Source organism: Myotis yumanensis, unplaced genomic scaffold (genome assembly GCF_028538775.1).
Source record: "Myotis yumanensis isolate MYYU_CA2020_CCGP unplaced genomic scaffold, mMyoYum1.0.hap1 SCAF_16, whole genome shotgun sequence".
NCBI lineage: Eukaryota > Metazoa > Chordata > Mammalia > Chiroptera > Vespertilionidae > Myotis > Myotis yumanensis.
Genome location: NW_027223767.1, coordinates 10,261,287 through 10,283,345, shown reverse-complemented (window position 1 = coordinate 10,283,345; position 22,059 = coordinate 10,261,287). Strand labels below are relative to the sequence as shown.

The following is a 22,059-nucleotide window of genomic DNA, read 5'->3' as shown; positions in this document are numbered from 1 at the left end:
AACCTGTTTTAGAGAAGAGTAATTAAGATTGACAATAATTTGAGGGGGGGGGGGAGAGAGAGAGAGAGAGAGAGAGAGAGAGAGAGAGAGAGAGAGAGAAAAGAAGAAGAAGAAGAAGAAGGAAGAAGAAGAAGAAGAAGAAGAAGAAGAAGAAGAAGAAGAAGAAGAAGAAGGAGGAGGAGGAGGAAGAAGAAGAAGAAGAAGAAGAAGAAGAAGAAGAAGAAGAAGAAGAAGAAGAAGAAGAAGAAGAAGAAGAAGGAGGAGGAGGAGGAGAAATGGGAGGGAGGGAGGGAGGGAGGGAGGGAAAGAAAGAAAGAAAGGAAAGAAGGAAGGAAGGAAGGAAGGAAGGAAGGAAGGAAGGAAGGAAGGAAGGAAGGGAGGGAGGGAGGGAGGGAGGGAGGGAGGGAGGGAGGGAGGGAGGGAGGGAGGGAGGAAAGAAGGAAGGGGAAAAGAGAAGAGAAGAAAAGAAAAGAAAAGAAAAAAGAAAAGAGAAAGGGCCATCAGCTCAGCCAGCAGGCAAGTCCCACCCCCAATTCCTTCACAGGTAGAGGTTAGTGATAATTCTTGCCGAAAATGGCCAGACTCTTCTCTTTCCTAAATCTGCTGCTACCATCCTACACCTTTTTCTGGGCCTTCCTCTTCCTGGAGAGATAACTCTGACTTTGAATCTTTTTCTTTGCAGTTTTTCCCCCCACACATCCTCCAGGGCTCCATAATGGGGCCCTCAAACTATGACAGGAAAAAGTTTTATTTTAAAATATAGGTCTCAGAAAGGGCCTGAGCAATTTTTTTAAGCACCTAAGATAAGATTTTAATTGCTCTTGCAAAATTCTTGTAAGGAAATCTAAGTCAGCCTCCTGCTTTGACAGATGAGGCCTTGTGGGAGGTTGGCTGTCCCAGGAGCCCCGGAAAACACTGAGATGTCCTTCCAAACAGGGACACAAACAGCTGAAGAGCTCCAGTTACTTAAGAGGTGAGTGACATGGACACTTTGCCAGTTGGAGAAAGGAAAGGAGTGGGGCAAGGGAGGTGGTGGAGAAAAGGACAGAGGAGGAAGGACAGTGACAAGAGGGTGGGGGAGTGAAGAAGGAGTGAAGCAGGACGCAATGGGCCACAGCTGTCAAGCAGCCTGGTGGGATGGAACGGGAGCATCCTGTCCCTGACCACGATCCCTGCTGCCCTTGGGGGACAAGGGGGACACTCTTCCTTGAACCTCAGAGTACGGTTGGTAATTTACCGACCCAAATTACACTCGCCTGAAGTGGAGCCATCTGTCTGACTCCCCCAAGATCAGTAGGGTGGTCCTCTCAGAGCAAACTACCATTGTAAAGGAAGCCAGCCATCTGCATCTGGCAAGTGGCATTTGTCCTAAAACTTTGATTCAGGATTAAATATATATGAAGTGCTCTCAAACAGTGAATGAAAATGCACAGCCATTTAAATGTTTTTATTTCACCTTGCTTTTGCTCATTTGCATTCTCTGTATTTTTCTAAAATAATTATGGATTACTTTGAGAATAGTAAAAATAACTTATTTTCAATTCTAAAAATTAAAGTGGTTTGAAAACGTTCACAAAACTATTTTAAAGAGAAAGGGGTGAAGGGATACGTACCAAATTGTTAATCTTGGTTAATTTGTGGGATGGAGGTGTCATTGGAACAAGAGAGGGGGCTTATTAACTTTTTTAACTGTCTCTATATTGTTTGACTGGTTAAAATGACTGTATATTACTGCTGTCATTTTAAAAGTAAATTCGAGAAAAAAAGAAATTAAGATAAAAATTTGCCGTGTGTTTTTAAATAGAAAAGTTGTTTCATTAAGTGAGACACTTCTAATTCACTATTATTTAAATTGTATAAAATTTTAATTGACCGTTATTTTCTTAATTTTTTAGCAATCCTTTCTGCCAGTTTTACATGTGTCAGTCACCTGTCAAAAGTTGAGTTTTGCATTTGTTCCTCAGTATGGACCATTCAGGCCCTTATATATATACTAGAGCCCTGGTGCACAAATTCATGCACCAGTGGGGTCCCTCGGCCCTGGCCTGCGAGATCGGGCTGAAACTGGCTCTCCGACATCCCCCAAGGGGCCCCAGATTGCGAGAGGACACAGGCCAGGCCGAGGGACCCCATCAGTGAACAATCAGGGCCAGGGAGGGATGTGGGAGGTTGGCCAGCCAGGGAGGGACCGTGAGAGGGCTCCAGGGCATGTCCGGCCCATTTCACTCAGTCCAGATCAGCCGGACCCCAGCAGCAAGCTAACCCACCAGTCAGAGCGTCTGCCTCCTGGTGGTCAGTGCACGTCATAGCGAGAGATTGAGCAGCCTTAGCATATCATTAGCATATTATGCTTTGATTGGTTGAATGGCTGACCGGACACTTAGCATATTAGGCTTTTATTATATAGGATAATTTTTTTAATTTTTCAATTACAGTTAACATACAATATTAGCTTCAGGTGTAGAACTCAGTAACAATAAATTATAGAAACTACCAAGTGATCATCCCAAGAAATCCAGCACCCATCTGACACCGTACATAATTATTACAACACTAGAGGCTCAATGCATGAAAATCGTGCAAGGGGCTCAGCCCTCACAGCCCCAGCTGCCTCAGCCCTCACAGCCCTGGCTTCATCAGGAAGGTCGTCTGGATGGTTGTTCTGCTGTTCAGTCCAATTAGCATATTAGCTCTTTATTATATAGGATTATTGACTATATTCCCTATGTTGTACCCTACATTCCTATGACTATTCTGTAACTACCAATTTGTATGTCTTAGTCCCTTCGTCCCCTCAATCCTCCACCCCCTTCCATGTGGCAACCATCAAAATGTTCTTTGTATCAATGAGTCTATTTCTGTTTTGCTGTTTATTTATTTTGTGTTTTAGATTCAATTATTGATAGATATGTATTTATTGACATTTTATTATTCATATTTTTATCTTTTTTTCTTCTTCTTCTTAAAGAAAACCCTTTAACATTTACTGTAATATTGGTTTGGTGGTGATGAATTCCTTTAACCTTTTCTTGTCTGGGAAGCTCTTTATCAGTCCTTTGATTCTAATTGATAGCTTTTCTGGATAGAGTAATTTTGGCTGTAGGTCCTTGATTTTCATTACTTTGAATATTTCATGCCAATCCTTTCTGCCCTGCAAAGTTTCTGTTGAGAAAGCAGCTGACAGTCTTATGGGAGCTCCCTTATAGGTAACTAACTGCTTTTCTTTTGTTGCTTTTAACATTCTCTCTTTTGCATTTTAATTAAGATGTGTTTTGATGTGGGCCTCTTTGGGTTCATCTTGTTTGGAACTCTCTGTGCTTCCTGAACTTGTATGTGTATTTCCTTCACTAGGTTAAGAAAGTTTTCCATCATTATTGTTTTACATAGGTTCTCAATTCCTTCCCTCTCTCTTCTCCTTCTGACACCTCCATGATGCAAATGTTGGTACACTTGACGTTGTTCCAGAACTTTCTTATACTGTCCTCATTTTTTTCCTTTTGCTGTTCTAATTGGGTGTTTTATTTATCTTTCAAATATATGATTTGATTTTCAGCTTCATCTACTCCACTGTTGATTCTCTGTAATGTATTCTTTGTTTTAGTTAATGTAGTCTTCATTTCTGACTGGTTCTTTTTTATGTTTTCTATCTCTATGTTAAATTTCTCACTAAGTTCATCTACTCTTCCCCTAAGTTGAGCATCCTTATAACCAGTATTTTGAACTCTGCATCTAGGAGATTGCTTGTCTCCATTTTATTTAGTTCTTTTTCTGGAGTTTTATTCTCATCTTTCATTTAAGATATGTTTCTTTGTCTCCTCATTTTGGGTGTCTCCCTGTACTTGTTTCTGTGTATTAAGTAGAACTTCTGCATCTCCAAGACTTGGCAGAGTGGCCTAATGTAGTATGTGTTCTGGAGTGTCTAGTGGCACAGCCTCACCATTCACCCAAGCTGGATACTCCAGGTGCACAACCCTCCCCCGACCCATCATGTGGGCCATGTATAGCCTCCTGTTGTAGTTGAGACGTGATTGCTGTTGGCACATCAATGAGAGGGATTTACCCCCAAGCCATTTGGCTGGAAGGACTGGCTGCAACCACCGTGGAGGATTAGCCATGCAGGAGCCCAGTCCCTGGAGCAAGACTCACTTCAGTGGGGCTCTGGTGCCCACTGAATCTGATCCTTGAGTGTGCCACTTGTGGAGCTGGTTGGGTGGTGTTTCAGCATGGTCTGAAACTGTCTACCTGGTGCACTGGTTCTGGGGTCTCCCAGGAGGTCCAGACCAAGGTCAGCTACTACCTGTGTTCTATCTGACATGAGATACAAAGTGATCTGCAGATGGCTGCAACTTGTGCTGGGCTTGGAGGTGCCTAGGAGAGGCTAAATTGTGAACCAAGGCTAGCTGCTGCTAGTGCCAGAATCATTTAGTGAGGATCATTTAGTGAGAGCTACATGGCACACCAAGGCCAGATGCTGCTTGTTTGAGAGATTTTAGGAAAGTCTGAAGCATGAGCCAAGACATGCCATTCATATTAAAAAGCTACTGGAAACAGCTTACATGGCCCCATAAGTTGTGTGGGGCAGGGTCTCAGAGAATCACCAGATTGATGGAGGCTCAGATATTGTGCCTGTCTGAAGGTGCTGTGGGGGAAGGTTCAGAAAAGGAACAATGGCCTCTGCCAGCACTTTTGTAGGCTCATTGGCCTTTTCTGGGTTTTGCCAGTTACTACACAGTGTGTGGTATAGGGTAGATGCTGAAGAAATGTTGAGTAAAAAAATGATACACTGAAGTTCCTGGCATGGTTTCATCAGGATATCCAGGGTTAATTGAGTGGTCAGAAGTTAGTAACCAAACTCACAAAAGGCTGATTTTTTTAAAGCTGAATTTTAGTTTATTCGTTTGTAAAAGGAGCTATCCTGGATCCCAGAAGTGGATCCAGTCTTTGCCCTGGTACAGTGTCTTCTTGGTGAATGGGATCAGCAGGATCCTTGGAGAGCACAGAACAAAAGCTGAATGTTCTTATGTGCTATTTCTCCTAGGATCTGCTGCCCCAATGGCCTTGTGTCTACCTTTACCTCAAGGGCCAGGATCAATCAACCAGTGGCAGATTGGGAGATTCTCACTCTCAAACTTTCCCCTTCAAATACTGTGCAGACCACCAGTGGGCCGCTTACACTTGTTACCACAACACACCGTTCCTAACTGCTGGGTTATTTTGTGTTGAGTTAGGCTACTTGCTAATGACATACGGGGACAGGCACTTTAATTTCCTCAGCGAGGTCACTCTAAGTCGCTGTGCAAAATGGGTGACTTCTGGAGAGCTGTCCTGTCACAGCTGATCCCGTCCTTCTCACAGGCTGGACTGACAGACATGGCATCTGCTGACCCTGTGCTTTGGGAGCCACCGTATTTTGAGGGCTTTTTGTCCACCATCTACAGTTACCAGGACTAAAAATACCTTGGAGGGTAAAGAATCTTCCAGGGGGCTTTGCAACCGGGACTGTATTTCTCACATTCTGGTATCATATATCAAGGTAATAGCCTTGTTACTGTGTTAAGCTGCATATTATCTGCTTGGCCAATATTTCATGTTACCGTTGATTAGAAGCCAATTTTTGTGCTGAAACTCATGATTACATCACCTTTTCCCTGCCAATGTACCCAATAACCACGTTGCCTGGGATTTTCCTGATAACACTCAGCCTCAATATACAGAACTAGCCACCTCCCTGTGCAGATGCCGGTATTTCATTTTACTCCTGCAAATGGAGCTTCCATCCCTGTGTCTCAGCCACAGTCCTATGTGCCACCTCCATCTCCCACCCCTGGTAATATAATTAATGAGCCCACACAGAAGCCCAAGGCCAGAGAACAGAGATGGATTTGTGTTGCACGGATGCTGGTGTTTTTCTTTAAAAAGAATGTAATTGTGCTGCTGCAGGTTCAAACTGAGCTGTGGGTATGTTTCTAAGTCTTTGTAGCCACTGATTTGATGAGCTATGTGAGCATCACTGAGAGTCACTCACATGCCAATCAGTGGGCAGTTCCCTATTTGAGGCAGGAATGTGTGAGGCCCCACCATGGGCTGCCCCCTGTATTTTAGTGAGTGTGCTTAAGTAAGAGGAAGCTACTTTAATGTTAGAGTAACTCCAAGGACTTGCTCTCACATTAAGGAAGCTCTTCCTTAAGATTAATTTATGTTTTTTTCTCCTACACTTTTAGTTTAATTCAGCAATTTTCAACCTTTTTCATCTCAGGGCGCACATAAACTACTAAAATTCTCCCCCTGAGTCCTTGGCTTATTATATTTTTTTGCAGATCTGACAAAAAAAAGGGGGGGAGGTATAATTTTGATTCATTCACACCAGATGGCTATTGTTGTGTTGGCTGTTGTCATTTTTTTACTTGACAATCTAAGGGAAAAGAGGTCAGTATTTAGTTGGCCCCTAACTAAATAGTCAGTATTGCATTGTTTTCAAAATTGTTGCAGCACACCAGTTGAAAACTGCTGTTCTAATTGAACCAAGGGCAAGTGAGTGTGTGTGTGTGTGTGTGTGTGTGTGTGTGTGTGCCTGTGTGTATACTTGCACACAAATAAAACATTTATGGAAGGTTATACAAGAAACTGGAAACTGATTTCTTTAGGGAAGGAAACTAATAAACTGGGGTAGAAGAGATATAATTTTTACAAAACCCTTTGTGCTACTTTAGATTGCTTCTTCATTCATTAAATAAGAGATTATGTCTGAATGATCACGTGGTCTGAGTCTGTAATTCTCGTGAATTGAGGGCATATTTTGTACTTTCTTTCTCTAGACTCTTTACTGAATCCCACTCTGTTGGTTATTTAGGAACACCTCATTTTTCCACCACTGCCTGAGAATGAAATTTTCACACTCTGAATTGTCCAGGTAAATGAGTCTAACCCCTTTAAATTGTTGAAGTTTGGAATCATTTCTCATAGACTATTTATAAGTTGCATTACATACCTTCCTATCTTTTTTTACAGCTTTGTCGAGATATGTTTCACATAGTGCTCAACCTATTAAAAGTTTAGTAGTATTAATATATTCACAGAGGTATGTAAATATCACCACAATCTAATAAGAGACATTTCAACACCCAAAAGAAACTCTCATTAAGCAGTCATTCTACGAATCTGTTACTGTGTCTGTGGATTTGCCTATTCTGGACATTTCTCAGAATTATATAATACTAGAGGCCCGGTGCACAAAAATTTGTGCACTCGGGGGTTGGAAAGGGGGGGAGCCCTCAGCCCAGCCTGTGCCCTCTCGCAGTCTGGGACCCCTCGGGAGATAACGACCTGCTGGCTTAGGCCTGCTCCCGGGTGGCAGAGGGCAGGCCCAATCCCTAGGTGCAGCCCCTGGTCAGGCTCAGACCAGGGCCGATTGGGGAGTTGGGGCGCCGCCCCCGTCATGCACAGAGCAGGGCGGATTGGGAGGTTGCGATGCCACCCTCAGTCACGCTCAGGGTAGGGCTGACTGGGGGGTTGGGGCACCGCTCCCTGTCACACTCAAGGCAGGGTCAATGGGGAGGTTGCGGTGCCACCCCGTCACGCACAGAGCAGGGCCAATCAAGGGGTTGGGCGCTGCCCCCTGTCATGCACAGAGCAGGGCCGATCAGGGGGTTGGGGTGCTGCCCCCTGTCATGCACAGAGCAGGGCCCATCAGGGGGTTGGGCGCTGCCCCCTGTCATGCACAGAGCAGGGCCGATCAGGGGGTTGGGGTGCCGCCCCCTGTCATGCACAGAGCAGGGCCAATCAGGGGGTTGGGGTGCCGCCCCCTGTCATGCACAGAGCAGGGTCGATCAGGGGGTTGGGGTGCCACCCCCTGTCATGCACAGAGCAGGGCCGATCAGGGGGTTGGGGCGCTGCCCCCTGTCACACTCAGGGCAGGGCCAATGGGGAGGTTATGGCTCTACCCTATCACACACAGAGCAGGGATCGTGTGTGTGGGGGGGGGGGGGGTTGGGGCGCCACCCTCTATCACCCACAGAGCAGGGCCGATCAGGGTGTTGGGGCTCAGCCACTGTCACACTCAGAGCAGGGCCGATGGAGAGGTTATGACTCTACCCTGTCACACACAGAGCAGGGCCCGTGGGGCGGGGGGGGGGGGGGGGGGGGGGAGCTGGGGCGCCGCACCCTGTCACACACAGAGCTGCAGGGCGATCAGGGGGTTTGGGCGCTGCCCCCTGTCACACTGATCTGGTGCCAGGAGGCCTCGAGGCTCCGCTGATCCCGGTGCTGGGAGGCATATTACCCTTTTACTATATAGGATAGAAGCCTGGGGGCCAGCTGGTTTGCCCTGAAGGGTGTCCTGGATCAGGGTGGGGGTCCCACTGGGGTGCCTTGCCAGCCTGGATGAGGGGATGATGGCTGTTTGCAGCTGGTCACACACCCTTCAGGGTGGGGGTCCCCACTGGGGCACCTGGCCAGTCTGGGTGAGGGGCTGAGGGCTGCTTTCAGGCTGGCGGTTGTTGATTTTAAGCTCCCAACCGCTCCTTTTTTTTATTTTATTCTGGGCCAGCTTTAGCTCTGGCTCTAGCTCTCAGAGCAGGTATCTGGTTTGTTTCGGTTCTACAATCGAAACAATGTATAACTTTAGCTCTGAGATCCCGGCCTATATTTGTTAGAATGTTTCAAACTGCCAGCTCAGAGGCCGGCAGCGGCAGGCGTGGAATGTTGGAGTTCTCCTTCACTGAAGCAAGCAAGCCTCATGTTCGTTTCCAGCTGCCTGGCTGCCGGCCGCCATCTTGGCTGACAGTTAATTTGCATAAGGATACGCTGATTAGCCAATGGGAAGGGTAGCAGTCGTACGCCAATTACCATGTTTCTCTTTTATTAGTGTAGACTAGAGGCCTGGTGCACAAATTCATGCACGGGTAGGGTCCCTCTGGGTAGCCTGCAGGGATCAGCCAAACCCTGCAGTCCAACGCCGCCTGCAGCTCCTACCTGCAGCTCCCACTCATCCCAGCCCCATTGTGCCTACTGTAGGCTCATGCCCAGTAAGTCCCGATCAGGAGAGGCTCGTGCTGCCACAACAGTGCTTGCCAACCATGAGCCCTGTGTCTGGCACCCTCCCAAGGGGAGTGGCCTGCAAGATCGGGCTGAAACCAGCTCTCTGACATCCCCCCCCCAGGGATCCCGGATTGCGAGAGGGCACAGGCCAGGGTGAGGGACCCCACTGGTGCACAATTGGGCCAGGGAGGGACCGTGGGAGGGCTCCAAGGCATGTCTGACTCATCTCGCTCAGTCCTGATCGGCAGGATGCCAGCAGCAAGCTAACCTACCAGTTGGAGCATCTGCCCCCGGTGGTCAGTGCACGTCATAGCGAGTGGTTGAGCAGCCTTAGCATATCATTAACATATTACACTTTGATTGGTTGTTTGGTTGTTCTGCTGTTTAGTCTATTTGCACATTACCCTTTTATTATATAGGACTAGAGGCCTGGTGCACAAAAATTTGTGCACTGGCAGGGGGCAGGGGGTCCTCAGCCCGACCTGTGACCTCTCACAGTCTGGGACCCCTCGGGAGATAACCACCTGCTGACTTAGGTCTGCTCCCCGGGTGGCAGATGGCAGGCCCGATCCCGCGGTGCCTGCCCCACCTTCCTGGGTCGCAGATGGCAGGCCCGGATGGTGGCGGAGCAGGCGGCGGATCGTGCTGTCCCACTCCACCGCCCCGGGTCGCACACGGGAGGCCAAGATGGCAGTGGGCAGGTGACGGCTCACACTGTGCTGCCCCGCCTGCAGTATGCAAATTTAACGGCCATCTTTGTTGGGTTAATTTGCATACTCTTCTGATTGGCTGATGGGTGTAGCGAAGGTATGGTCAATTAGCATCTTTGTCTTTTATTAGTGTAGATGTGAGCTTTTGTTCCTATCTCCTTAAACAGTGTAAAGCGTATTTTCCCTTTCCTTGATCATTTGGGCTTATTACTGAGAGTGTACACATGATGACCTCAAGAAACACTGAGGCAGGGCGGCTGCTTGGCCTCTCGATTCTGTGGCCCATCAGCTCTTCACTGCTCAGGCCGTGAGGCAGCTTCCTGAACACCTCATCTTACAACCCTGGACTCGCCTTCAATCCATCATTAGTACATTTGGACCAGTAGTACATCATCTAGGTCAGGCTTGCATTCTCATGTCTTCTCTTGACTAAGGCTCATAATGGAAGTCAACTCTGAATCTCTGGTGTGTTTCTCTCGTGCTCCTGAAATGATCAAAGGGACTGGGACCCTCCCTTCTCTCGCTGCTGCCTTGAGCATCTCATGTGACCTGGTCTGCTAGATTGCAGCTGAGAGAGAAACCCCCCACAAGCATTTGATGAGCTCTCTGGTCTAAGCGGCATTAAAAACCCTCTGATTCCTGTATGCTTCCTCTCCCCTTTCTCAAAATAGTCTGTTGCTCTCATGCAAGGATGTTACTGACTTCCCTTTCTCTAAAATTACATTGTAAAAAAAAATTATTAAAAAAAACATTTTTCCTTTTTTCCCTTGAAGGGATGCATAATCAAAATATCCTCAAATGCCAACCTCCAGGCAAGGGGCACGGCAGCCCTTAAGTCAACAGGTCACGTGTCTGCCAAGTCCAAGAGCATTTTCTGTGTTTAGCAGGAAGAGGACACTTGATGTCTGAACTGTCCTGAAGTAGAGTCTCCGCAAGTATTTTCTTTACCTTTTGGTGGGAATGAGGTGAGAGAGAGGCTGGCTGGGGGCCCTGCCTCGGGTCTGGCTCAGACCTTCCCAGGGCTGTTTGCGGTTGAGCCCCTTCCACGGGGAGAGAGGTGTCACCATTCTGAAGTTGTCTGGTGGAGCATGGCAGGGTCTGACCGGAGCGTGTCGTGGGGATTGAACATTTCAGGGCTCTCCCCCCACCCTCATGTCAGGATAAGCCCAGCAGTTTGGGGGACCTTGCTGAGAACAGCTCTGACTTGTGAGACCCCAGAAAACTCAGTCTGTGTCGGGAAACCCTTTGCTGGGCCTGGCTGGGCAGGGACAGGCTGCCAGCAAAAAAGTGCCCAGCACACAGCAGACCCTCAGAAGTACCTGCTGCTGCGGGACCCGGGTCAGGTGACGAGTCTGAGCAGTTGGTAGCGACTGTCTGGCATGAGATGCCGAGAAAGACACCTGGGCTCAGCCAGGTGGAAAATGCTGTAATTTAGGGTTGATCTGCCCCGGGGGCAGGTGAGCGAGAGAAGCCCCGGATAAGCCCTGCGGTGGGAAGTGAGGACAGAAGCCCAGTGTGAGGACACTGAGGTGGCCCTAACCTGCAGATGGGCCCCAGAGATGCTGACCTGCTCCCTGGCACTCTGCTGAGCTCAGACCTGGGTGGACCAGCAGGCAGGATACCCCAGGCTCAACATAGGGTGACCAGAGTTGTGGCAGCCTCCACAGCAGCTGTGCTTGATGGCCCTGTGTTTGACAGATGCAGTCCCGCCATAGGTGACCCCGCACTGCCCTCTGGTGGTGAGCTCCATCAAATGCACATTGGCTTAGGATTCCTGCTGGAGACTCTAACTTACAACTTAGCACATGCCCTCAGCCTTGGGACTTTGGGACTGATTTTGCTCATCTACATGAACCCAATACGTCTGTGATGCGAGTATAATGATCAGGAAAATTAATGTACTTTAGGCTTCTGCCTAGTTCCACCAATAGCCTGAGACAATTCAGTTAGCATTTAAGAACTAGCACTTAGCAAACACTTAAAATGTGACAGGCATTGTGATTGGCCCTTTATTTGTGTCATACTGTTAATCTCTGGAAAAGGTGCTGTAACTGTTTACGGGTTATAGATGAAGAAACTGAGACTCAGAGAGGAAATCTCACTCTTGTTGCAAGAATATGACATTCAGTGCTGGGTGCAACTAACCTGCTCACAACGGTGCCCACTCACACCCCATACCCAGACAGTGGGACTGAGGGGGAATGAAGGGGCAGGGACACTTCTAATGTATATTTTACAGATATATATATATATATATATATATATATATATTTAAATCTTTGTATTGATTTCAGAAAGAGAAAGGAGAGGGCGAGAGCGATAGACTCATCAGTGATGAAAGAGAATAATCAATCGGTTGCCTCCTGTATGCCCCCTACTGGGGATCAAGCCCACATCCGGGGCACATGCCCTGATAGGTAATCGAACTGTGATCTCCTGGTTCGTGGGTCGATGCTCAACCATTGAACCACATCAACTGGGCTACAAATATATTTTAAGAATGAATATTGATGGCTTATCTCTATATTTTAAAGTTTAGACTAAATTCTGGGTGTCTCCCATGATGAAGGGATATCACCCGTGGAACATGTCCCCAAGAGGACAGCCAGGAAATAGCAACTGGGCTCTTTCACCGAAGAGACAGGATTCATAGGGCTTGGCAGCGGTTTCATGCCGCTGAGGGCCCAGGAGAGTGGGTTTATTCTCTGTGTGTCTCATGTGGAGCCCCAGGGCCCAGGGAGAGGAGTTCTCAAGGCAGATGTCAGGTGCGGGTCAAAGCATCTGGCTAGCCAGCCAGTGGGGGCGGTCCCACCCATGAAAATGGAGGCCTGTGGAGGTGCGCGTCTTTGGAAGGGCTTAGATTGGAGGTCATTGGGGAGTTTATTCAGGAAACATTTGTGGGCAGAAAGCCTTAAAGTCTCCCCTGTCCATGTGCAGCTCCCCCCTTCCCCACCTCCTCACCTGTCCTCCTCCATCCTGCCAGTGGACAGCAGTACTGGCTCCAGCCTGCAGGTGGCAGGTAGCAGCGCTGCTGGGTAGGAGCCCAAGCCCATTGGTGCCCGGTTTCCCATTCTTGGCTGCACAACTTTTCACCCAGGCGGTTTACAAACTACTGATTCCTGGCAGGTGGGGCAGGTGGGGGGAGGGGGGAAGACTATCACCTGAGGTTCTGATCACTGGCCTTGGGCGAGGCTGGGCCTGGGACTGTCTGAGCGTTCGCAGGGGCTCTAAGGGAGTGGTTGAGAGCTTTGGCCCTGCCATCCTGTCGCTCCAGTGGGCAGCTTGTTCGTCTTTCTCTCCTTTCGCTGCACTCTGCAGGGGAGCCTGGGTCCAGGGAAACTCCAGGGCATCAGAGATGGCCCCAGAGGCTGTAAAGAACACGAGCTCATGAAGGAAAGGAGAGAAAAGGGTTCCTCTCAAAGCAGGAGAGAAGAAACAGGAGCCCAAACAGTGTACCTGAGGGACCACGGGCACTCGTGCCCCCTGAAATGAATCCAGTGGAGCCACACTGTGGACAAGGGAGGACGCTAATGGAACACTCTAGAAGGCAGGGCTGGGGCAGGAGACCCGGCTCCTCCAATTGCGGGGCTCCTGCTGTGGCCGGGCGGTGGCGGTTCTGGGATTCGGGAGTCTTTGGGGACCTGGGTTCACAGGGAGGTTGAGGGGCTCCCGAGGCTGAGCGTGTCCTGAGAGGAGCTGGGTCCTGCAGTGACAGGGCTGCCTGGCCCCCCGCCCGCCCCCCACCCCCGCGTCCCCGGCAGGGGGCTGCCCCAGCCCAGCAGCAGGGTCTCTCAGACAGAAGGGGCCCCCTAGCGGCAGGAATAGCTTTCCATTAGCCTCTGAACACCTGGCACCATCCACCCTGCTCTGGCCAGGCAGGGGCTGGGGTGAGGCAAGTGATGCAAAATTTAAGGGGAAAACTTGGTAATGATAATATTACGATCTCAATACAGTATTTTTCATTTAAAATTAATGCAGATGACTTCACGGTGAACAAAATATCAACGTTTTAAACAAGACAGGATGGTGTTAGTGGGTTTTCCTTTTGCTTCGGCTCTGATGTGGCGCTGTCTGGGCTTCTCCGCCAAGGAGCAGGCGAAGCCAGAGGGAGAGCGTGTGTTCCCCCCTCCCCCCCCCCCCCCCCCCCCCCGCTTCGCCGGATCCTGGGGTCCCCTTGGCCCCCAGCGGGCATCACTGCTTTAACTCTGGCTGAGGACTGCGCGGCCGGCAGAGCAGTGGTGCCACCCAGCGGCAGCCCAGGGCGCCAGGGAGTGAAGGGAGATGCCAGGCAGAGCAAAGAGGGCAAAGGTGTCCAAGGCTGAGCGGGGTTGTCCACACTGGGAGATACTCCTGGGTGGCAGTTGAGGGGGGGCAGCCGGGACTGGGGAGCAGATGGGCCGGGAGGTGGGGAGGGGGCCTCTAACCGGTCCTGAGGGCTGGGTCCCCCAGGCAGGAAATTCCTTTAGTTTTAGCGCTGCCATGGGTAGGTGGGGTGACCTTGAAACCGCCTCCTGTGCTCTGCATCCTCATCTGGGAAATAAGAGGGTGGGTGCGGACCCCCTCTGTGACCCCTGCCCTCGCCAGCGTTCTGGGACCAAGTCTCTGGCTCCGGGACTAGTCGGGAGAGCAGCTCTGGAGACACAAAACGTGCTCCTGGCAGGGGCTCCAGGCGGCTCCTCCCGCAGCGTCCTGGAGTGGCACTTCCTGCGAGGCCTGCCCCACGCGTGTGGTGGTGGGGGGGTGACCGCACCAGCTTAGTGTGTGGCTTGTTCTTGAAACTTTTAGAACAAACAATCCGTGTCAAATAACTTAGCATATAAATAATATGCTGCTAATTAATTCATAGAATATTGGACCTTCGGGTGAGTGAATAGGGGTTTGTGAGTGTCCAAGGAGATTAACAAGAAAACACATCAAAGGCTTCAGTCAGAGAATTAAAGAAAGGAAAAAAAGGCCCTTGGAACTGGAAAGATTCTGAGAAATTATTTCAAGGCCGTGATTCTCAAAGTGGGTTCCCCGGCCAGCAGCAGCGGGACCTGGGAGCTTGTTGGGAATGTAAAGTCTTGGGCTTTACCCCAAACCTGAGAATCAGAAAGTGGGGGGCCCAGTGATAAGAGTGCTAAGGAACCTTCCAGAGGGTTCTGGGGCCTGTTAAAAACCAACATCTCAATCCCTAGTGTGCAGATGCTGGTTCAGTGCCTGACCCGCAGGCCAGAGGGAACCACAGATCTGGGGTGCGTTAGGATTTCAGCAAGTAGAGGTGGCCCTGGTGGAGGTGGCAGGGGTGGGGGGAGCAGACAACAGCCAGGCTTGTCGGGTGTCACACTGAGGCATGAGTGCTCACCTGAGGCAGAGGCGCTGGAGGTGCCTGGACAAAACCCTGGAGATCCCTGGATGTTTTGAACAGAACTGAGGACTAATTTGAACGGATTCGGCGGTGACTTTGGCTGCCTTGACCCTACACGCTCTTCTGGCCAAAGGGCTTGTGGACCATGTGGGTCCCCCTTCACATCACCAGCCTGCAAGTCCACAGCAGCTACAAGGAGACCCTGAGAGGGAGGAGGGGCCCCTGTGGAAACGGCCTCTTCCTTGTGCCGTGGAGTAACAGCAATCCTTCCAACCACCTTTCACCTTGGGACCGCTGTAAATCGTCCCTTACAGAGACGGCTCACGCCACGAAAAAGGCCCATCTCCATCTTCAACCCCAGGTTCCAGAGAACAAAACCAAAGGAACAGACTGTCAGGCTCCCAGGCACAGAACTTCAGGGAAGGAGGACGGGGAGCCCAGCAGTCAGCACTCACTCTCAGGCGGCAGAAGTGGCTCTCGGGTCAGAGTCAGGATGGGAAACCGGCCTGTGGAGCTGTTTGGGGTTCAGAAGTGTGGGCTCCCTCATCAGTAAAAGAACTGATCCGGGTTTGGGGGCAGCCTGGCCAGTACTGCCCTCTGACCCCTTCCCAGGGAGGATCGCGGAGGAAGGGGAAGAACGCTGCTGAGCCACGTCTGTAAGGCTCCCTCTGGCTGCAGCAGAACCTGCGAGGTCCCAGCGGAAGTGCTGGTCTTCCCAACGGCAATGGCTCTTACTCAGCTTTGTCCTAGGGAACCTCTCAAAAGGGGAGAGCAAGCCCGGCCTGCTTGGCTCAGTGAGCGTCAACCTATGACCCGGGAGGTCGAGGTTCGATTCCCAGTCAGGGCACATGCCCGGGTTGCAGGCTCGATCCCCAGTAGGGGGCGTACAGGAGGCAGCCGATCCATGATTCTCTCTCATCATTGATGTTTCTATCTCTCTCTCCTTCTCCCTTCCTCTCTGAAATCAATAAGAATATTTTTTAAAGGTGAGCACGAGCCCCCTTGGCCATGGGAAACTAATTGTGGCCACACCAAATGCAATCAGTGTATAAGTATAGATCACTGATTACATGATTACACTACACATAAGACCCTGCTATGGTCTGGATTTGCTGTGGAACTGAAAGCAAGTCACTTCAAAAGTAAAAACTTGTGTCCTTTTCATCCACTTTCCAACAGGGATCGTCACGTGTGAAGGTGGTGGCCTTCGCTGCCTCAGGGAACTGTGCCTGGTGGTAGATACTGTACGTCAGAGGAGGGCCTCCAGCGGTGTCTGGCCCCGGCACAGCCAGGCACAGATGCTAAGGTGGGTTCTGAGACACGGGCAGCCTCTCTCTGCCTCCCCAACTCTGCTCTGCTCCAGGAGAAGCCTGGAGCGGAATGTGAGCTGTGAGCAGAACATGTCCCCTGTCTTCTGTAACCCAGAGAGGGGCTCCCATCCCATACCAGTAGCCTGGGGTGCAGAGGAGACGGGTCAGATGGCCACAGTGGAAGCAAAGAAGAAGGAAATGTTATGTTTCTGGCTGAGAACCATTCTGTGAAAGGCTGGCTTTTGCCCCCAGGAATGATGCCAGGATGCCCGCATACTCAGCACCCACACGTTGTGCCTTGCTCTTCAGGTCTGCACACCTGCTGCCCATGGGTCAGAGACCCAGGCCCCAAATAGGAGCAGCTGCTGTGATGCTAATCTCGGGCGGGACTGAGGATGAGCCCTTTTTGGAAAGGTCTGTCCCTCCACCCACCCACCTGCCCTCCCCACTCCCAGCCTTGGGACTTCAAACCAGGCATTGTCTCCCTTTTCCGGGTCTAGCTTTCTTGGGGACTTCTGCTTCCTGTTCTCAGGCATGTAGTAGGCAGTCGGTAAATGATAGGTGAGCCAGTAAATGTGTAAAGAAACCAGACCTGGAGTTCCAGGCAGGAAAGCCCGGGGCCAGTGGGGGCTTTGGTGCTGGGCACAGCAGCTGGTAGGCTCCTGCTCCACAGGGCAGCACCTTGCCCCCTCGGGCCTCCTCTGATACCTGATGCCCTCCTCAGGCTTATCAGCCCGGGGATTGTGAACAGCTGTGCCCACACCCGTTGCTTTAGAAAGCCAAGAAAATCAAGTTCATGGCTGGGATTGCTCACAGATTTGTGAAGAATGGCTTCTGGCTTATTACGGTTTTTATCACTGACTAGAGACCCGGTGCATGAATTTGTGCATGGGTGGGGTTCCTTGGCCTGGCCAGCAATCAGGGCTGATGAGGGCTGTCTCACCCAGTCCTGATCGGGGCAATCTGGGCTGGCTGGCCAGCAGGGAAGGACTATGGAAGGTTGGCCGGCCATAGGAGGTTGGCCGTGGGAGCGCACTGACCAACAGGGGGCAGCTCCTACGTTGAGTGTCTGCCCCCTGGTGGTCAGTGCACATCATAGCAACTAGTTGTTCCACTGGTCGACTTTCATATTAGCCTTTTATTCTATAGGCTGTGCGGAGCAGAAAATCAGCATAGAAAGCATGTGTTTTACTCCAGGGCACCTGATTCCCCCACCACTTCACTTTTTCTCCTAGGAATCCAGTTCAAGCACTCATTGAGCACCTGCTGTGTACACACCACTGTCCTCATTGCTAGAGGAATCGGCTTTCTTTTGCTCTTGGGCTATAAAAGCATGTCACCATCCCATTCCTCAGTTTCCCACGACTCTGTTTTTCATCATTATGATTTATATCTCCTTCACTGTCCTTGAGCTTCACATTCGGTCTCATTTAGTTGTATTGCTGGGTCACTGGGTTGCCTTGTGCTGGTGACAGCAGTCCATGTTCTTTACTGAAGCTGCCCCTTCTCTCAGCAAGCTGGTGTCAGGGTACTTGACCAAGGTGGCCTGGGGTGCCTATTACCTGCTCCCCACATCTCTGCGAGGCTCCTGAAGGAGGGAGAACATGGAGAAGGCCCCCCATGCCCAGGCGCCGGGGCTCCTTGCTCACTGCCATGGAAGGGCTGAAACATCTTAGCTAAAAATACCCAGGGCCATCTGGGCCCCGCTCCCGGGGGCTGCTGCCGGGCCCTGAGCGCCTCCGGAATGTCTCAGCATCGCGGGGTAACCGGATCGCCGGCGGGGCTCCAGCAAGCAGCCACAGGGCCTCTCGGCCTCTCTGTTTTTAGCGGTGGGATTACTGGCCGGGTGGAAATAGACTCCGTGTTCTGGGCGGCTTCCTCAGCCCACATTCCAAGGCCCTTCGCTCTATTAAAGCTCTCAGCTGTCACCGTGACCCAGGCGTGGAGAAAGGTGGGGCGCCCCCCGCCCCCCAGCTGGTGGCGGCCTGTGCCCCTCTAAGGGCATGTTCCTCTTATAGACCTGCGTCCCTCAATGTCCTTAAGAAGGGGCCACCTGCCAATTGTCAGTCAAGATCCATCTGTTCCCAATAAGGAAGGAGCCTGCCCTCCTAGCTGGCCACCCTCCTATAGTTGACAGGTGGCTGTTAATCCTGTGCTTGAACATGTATTTCTTGTGTAATTAATAAATTATTAAAATAATAAAAATGGAAATCTATAGCTAAGAGATTGGGGTCACAGTACAGAATTCAGAAAGTCAGAGATTTCTGGATAATATAAGGATTACAGTGGGGAAAATAAAATAATAATAATAATAATAATAATAATAAGCCATAACTGGTTTGGCTCAATGGATAGAGCATCGGCCTGCGGACTCAAGGGTCCCAGGTTCGATTCCAGTCAAGGGCACGTACCTTGGTTGCGGGCACATACTCAATAGGGAGTGTGCAGGAAGCAGCTGATCGATGTTTCTCTCTCGTCGATGTTTCTAACTCTCTATCCCTCTCCCTTCCTCTGTAAAAAAAAATAAATAATAATAATAAAGGGGAAATGTGAGTCCTTCTAGAAAAAGTAATTTAAAATGGCCCTTTACTTAACTTCCACCCAAAGAAGTTAGCTGGGAGAGGGGGGACCTTTCGCCCTTTGGGGCCTCCTATGCATGGGCTCCTGCGCAAAAGAACCAGTAGAAGCACCAATGAGTGAAGATCACCAGGCTCCTGTGAGAGATTCAATGGCCTGAGGAGCACTCTCAGAAGACAGGCAGGCTGAGCCTGAGCAAGAGAAGGGTTAGAGTGGAATGCCTGGAGGAAGGTAGCACAAACAGTCAAAAGACAAAAGACAAAAACCCTGTGCTTTGTGCCTTATCAGCCAAGTGGTAACATGCAGGAGACTGCCTGTTGTCTTCACTAGCAGAGAAGTGCAAACAAGGATCCCGGAATGCTGGTGAACCTTGAACCCATGGCTAGGGCCAGAGTTATGCACCAATTGTGTCGTCCTGACAATGGGGACTCAAGTTATTTCCTGATCAAATAGTCTCAGAGTAAATCCTTCTAATATTTACTGACCTTTAAGATAGTCTGTCTGCTAACCGCAATTACCTGCCTGACTAAGAGCTAGATGTGTATCCAAAATTGAATAAAAGGCTGACGAGGCCTGGGCACCAGTAGAAGTCCTTCTCCTTGAGTTGGGCTTGCCCGCCTGGCCCCCTAATATTTCCAAATTATCTCTTGTCTAGTCTCTTTCATTTGTGTGTGGCTCTTCCAGATCCTGAACCCTGACCCACGCGGGACATGGGGGAACATACACAGTAACACACCTTGGCCCCTGGCTCCACTCCTCAAGGCATTTCTCACGTGTCCCACAGCTGCGCAGTGGGCAGCGCCTTGTAGTGGGAAGGAGTTGTGGGGTCTAGAGAGAGTCCCAGCTCTGCCACTTTGGCCTTGAGCAAGTTACACTGTGCTCTGGTTTCTTCTCGGCTGGAAAGCAGGGTGATAGCCCCATGGTGTCATCGCGGAGCTGTTACACCAGTGACGTGAGGCAGGACGTGCCGAGAGCGGGCTAAGAGTTCAGTAAATAGTGGCTGAGCTCATCCTCTCCGTCCCGGACAAGGCTCCCTCTGCTGCGGGGTGGCCCAGTGGGTCCTTCTTTGGAATGAGATTCGTGCTTTCACTTTTCTCTCCGCTGAAACAGGGCTGTGTTTTCTACAGTCCCGGCATCCTTTGCTTTATGGAATAAATGAACTCTGGCAGAGGTGGTCATAATACTAACGCTTAGAAAATGAATTTTTCCATTTATATCCTTCCCAAAATCAGACTCACAGAGATGGTCATGGGTAGCTTTCAGACCCCAACTCCTCGCCTTTGATGCTTGGCCCATGAGTGGGCGTGTCAGGTCTTATGCCTCAGAGGTTTTCAAGTTTGTGGCCAAGTTTTGCGTAAAATGCACCAGGGCCCTCTCTTCTCAATTCTCTATGTCAGAAATTCTATAACACAAGTTCACTTCAAAGATAACCCACTCTCCTCCCTCCTTCCTCTCACTTCCTTTCTTATCTGTATTTTAGTACATATTTTTAAAAGATAAGGACTATCTTAGAAAACATATTCACAATATCACATTACATATTGGAAATAAATGATAATGCCATATCATCATGAAATATTCAGTCAATTTCCAAATTCCACCAATTGGGGTACGTGTGTGTGTGTGTGTGTGTGTGTGTCCTAACAAGATCCATGCACTGCAATTGATGGATAGGTCCATTAAATCTATTTTAAACTGTAATCTATAGTTCCTCCTTCTATTTCTTTTATATCTTTTCCTTGCAATTTATTTATTGAAAAAACTAGATGGTTTGTCGTTGAGTTCCCCACATCCTGAGTTTATTGGTTGTGTCTTGGATCCCCTGCATTTCCTATAAGTTGGTGATGACATCTAATTTGGGTCAGACACAAGTTAGATTGTGGGGCAAGAATTCTCCCCAGGCCGTGGCATGCACTCCTATCATGAGGCATATAATGTCTGGTTGTCTATATTTTGGTGATACTAGTAGTCATCATTCACTTGGGATTTGTGAGTCACATAAAAATGATGATATCCTAGTTCTTCCATTCCTCCTTTACCAATTGGAAAGCTCTGTAAGGAGAAACCCCACTTGCTTTCTCTATCCTGCCCTTTCCACAGAGGGCAGTGCCAGGAAGTCCTGGGAGGCCCTGAGGACTCCAGCCCATGGCACGGCCTCAGGCCTGGGCCAGACTCACTCTCACTGCTACGATTCCCTTTCAGGGACAGCACCCTCAGGAGGACACCCCAGCTTTAGTCACAGCGTTGCCCTGGAGTATTGAAAGCAAGTCAGCACAAAGTGGTCTTTGAGACACAATTATCTGAAGTCACTGATAGGCAAGTCTGACCTCATTATGGCCTCCTCTCTATAAATGACACATCCAGCAGGTGCTGAACTCGGTGCTGGGTGCCGAGGAGACCCCCTGGGCCTTTCATTCTCCTGGAGTCAGACTGGTCATCGCCAATCTTCTAGAACCAGATAAAGAAGGGAACTTCACAACTATTTCCGGTAAGTTTAATTATGACAATAAACAAATGATTCCAAGTTAGAAGACGCTGTTTCAAGTAGCAGGTCAACCAGAGAGTTATTCTGACTTCCTACTTATTTTGTCTTTTAAGAAAAAGACAGGTTTACCCTGGGTAAGGGCTAAGATTTTCTGTTGTGCGGCTTTGAACTAGTGTAGACCCAGCCAGGGACCTAGTGGCAGGTTCCCCGTGTATGGTCTTCATTTGTGCATTTCTAAGAGTTAGCACAGTGCTTGTGTGAAGTCTGCCCAGCAGACTTCCCAGAGGTTCCCTGATAGAATTGGGGGAGGGGAATCCCTTGCCTTTAACCCTATTCAACTTGGGTTTCCCGCATGCCATATTGAGAGATGCCTCTTGACAAACTGGTCCTCTTCTCCTCCTCCCACTGCCAAAGCTGGGGTTACCCTAGGAGCACTTTTTCTTTCTGAGCTAATCTCAAATTTGAACAAGAGCAATCTCTGTTTGTCTCCACAAACACGCACCAGTTGATCAAGCCATCAGCTTACTGAGATTTCAACATTAAGCACTAAAATCACCAAACAATGAACCACTTCCCCACCACTAAGAGAAAACA

At 49.8% G+C, this 22,059-nt stretch overlaps 1 long non-coding RNA gene across 2 annotated transcripts in view; it reads left to right on the top strand.

The window, feature by feature from the left end:
• The first annotated feature begins 445 nt into the window (after positions 1-445).
• The window catches only part of LOC138994058 (uncharacterized), a 38,943-nt gene continuing 17,329 nt past the window's right edge, over positions 446-22,059 (top strand). For both annotated transcript variants that reach the window (XR_011468378.1, XR_011468379.1), the window contains exons 1-3: positions 446-516; positions 870-973; positions 21,348-21,468. This is a non-coding gene — a long non-coding RNA (uncharacterized lncRNA). The remainder of the gene's footprint in view (positions 517-869; positions 974-21,347; positions 21,469-22,059) is intronic.